Source organism: Amphimedon queenslandica, unplaced genomic scaffold, assembly GCF_000090795.2.
Source record: "Amphimedon queenslandica unplaced genomic scaffold, v1.1 AMPQUscaffold_9235_Cont18806, whole genome shotgun sequence".
Lineage (NCBI taxonomy): Eukaryota > Metazoa > Porifera > Demospongiae > Haplosclerida > Niphatidae > Amphimedon > Amphimedon queenslandica.
In genome coordinates, this window is record NW_003550493.1 from 1 (window position 1) to 2,521 (window position 2,521).

Genomic DNA, 2,521 nt, shown 5'->3' on the forward strand with positions numbered 1-2,521 from the left:
AGATCAATAGTAATCACGCTCTTCGGAGTGATAATAAAAGATCATATTAATCACGCTCTTCGGAGTGATGATACAAGATCAATAGAATCTTACTCTTCGGAGTGATGATAAAAGATCAATAGAATCTTGCTCTTCGGAGTGATGACATTATGTATATAGATTATGGCACATAATTAAATTAATATTATTTGATACATCTATACAATCACTGTATATGCCGTAATTTCATTCAATAAAAATAATTATTTTAATTAATAAAAACAATTACTACTTTTTATTAATTGTATTTTTGGGTGTCAGAACTGTCCCTAAACAAGGCTTCATTCTCCACTCCTTAGTTCTCCTGCCTATTGCTCTTTATAGCACCGATGTACTGTTAAGTCCTGTAATAATAATAATAAATAATGTAAATGTTTTAATTTTTGGCGCAATTATATTTTTAATAAAAATGGCTGAAGGTTTTGGGGAAAGAGAGTCTGAGATAAATCTCCTTTTGGATGTAAGTATTTCTTTTGAAGCTTACTTCTTAAGTTACATTTCTTTACTTGTACAGGATGAGATGGAGGATTCTCCACAAAGAGATGGCAATTCTGCCAATTTGCCACCGCCACCTGCTCATCAGCCTCCTCGTGGTCAAGGTGGTTCTCCTCCCCGGGGTGGTGGAGATGCAGGAAGAGGTGGTGAAGTTGGTCGTCATCACAATGATGTAGGTGGTGGCGATGACGACCAAGCTAACGGAGGAGCTGTAGAGCCACACCGGGGACGGGGAAGAGGCAGGGGAGTTGCGGGACAAGGTAGGGGAGGTGGAAGAGGAGAAAGCAGGGGAGTTGGACAAGGTAGGGGAGGTGGAAGAGGAGAAAGCAGGGGAGGTGGAAGAGGAGAAAGCAGGGGAGGTGGAAGAGGAGGAAGTAGGAGAGGTGGACGAGGACTAGGTCGTGGAAGGTGGAGAGGAAGAGGACAAGGAAGAGGGAGGGGATTTTGGAGCCAACGAGGCCGGTGGAGAGGAGACACCCGCACTGCAAATGATTTGGAACTGCTCCTCGAAATACTTAGTTTTATTATAAATAATAGTAATAGACGTAATTACAGATATAGATATTAAGTTTAAAATAGGCCTATTTATTTATTAATTTTATTTATTACTACTGTACATGTACATTATTATTATTATCATTATTTTAAACCATGTTTTTTAAGCCATATTTTTAAGCCATATTTTTAGTTCTGTACTATAGTATATTTTTAATGACATTATTTATTATTATGTATTGAACAAATAATAAACTACTTTAACAGTATAACTAGAAAATTTGGAGTAACATTTTGGTGAATTTGGTAGAATACATTGTCTTTACTGGCTAACAAAGCTGTGGGCAATATGCATACTTCACAAAGGCATGTCAAATCGAGGTCCATTGCCAAAAATTTAGCAGCAGCAGCATGTATAATTGTTAAAAGCCTTTAACACTTCAAATTTTCTAGCTATACAGTACAATTCACACACATCATCATACATTATACATATAAAACATAATACATAAAATAAGTTGATCTTGTATCATCACTCCAAAGAGTGTGATTACTATTGATCTTGTATCATCACTCCAAAGAGTGTGATTAATATTGATCTTGTATCATCACTCCGAAGAGCGTGATTAATATTGATCTTATCATCACTCCAAAGAGCGTGATTAATATTGATCTTGTATCATCACTCCGAAGAGCGTGATTAATATTGATCTTGTATCATCACTCCAAAGAGTGTGATTAATATTGATCTTGTATCATCACTCCAAAGAGCGTGATTAATATTGATCTTGTATCATCACTCCGAAGAGCGTGATTAATATTGATCTTGTATCATCACTCCAAAGAGCGTGATTAATATTGATCTTATCATCACTCCGAAGAGCGTGATTAATATTGATCTTATCATCACTCCAAAGAGTGTGATTACTATTGATCTTGTATCATCACTCCAAAGAGCGTGATTAATATTGATCTTATCATCACTCCGAATAGCGTGATTTGTTCAAAGAGAGAGAGAAATACATGTACATACATTATACACACATCTAGTCTAAGACATTAATACAAATACGTAAATCATACAATCCCATCACACATAACACACCTTATAAACACAATAATTACATGTACTGTACATAAACACATTAAATTTATATGCTATTAGGAATCTCCACTCAATGATTGAGATTTTACTTCTGGGCCCACCTTCCATCCCCAATCTCCATTCCATTATAATGAATAGAACCAAGAGTTTTATAATTTTTCATACTATGTACCACAACACCTTTGTGGTTTTGATATTAGTATACTGTAATAATTATCTCTGACTTTCCCAAACGACCATCATGATCAAGTGATCAAGTACATGTACATGTATAAATTTGTATGCCTCTACATATACATGTATAATACATCATTATGTAACACATACGTCTGTAATCCCTGCTGATATGAACCCATTTTTAATTATATCTGGATTGGCTTGCATGTA

General features: G+C 35.4%; 1 long non-coding RNA gene across 1 annotated transcript; it reads right to left on the reverse strand.

The window, feature by feature from the left end:
* Nucleotides 1-147: 147 nt before the first annotated feature.
* Nucleotides 148-1,142, reverse strand: LOC109590948 (uncharacterized). The gene is made up of 2 exons (XR_002189580.1): nt 524-1,142; nt 148-383 (listed from the first exon to the last, which is right to left on the reverse strand). It is a non-coding gene; the product is annotated as an uncharacterized LOC109590948 (long non-coding RNA).
* Between the last annotated feature and the right edge of the window lie 1,379 nt (nt 1,143-2,521).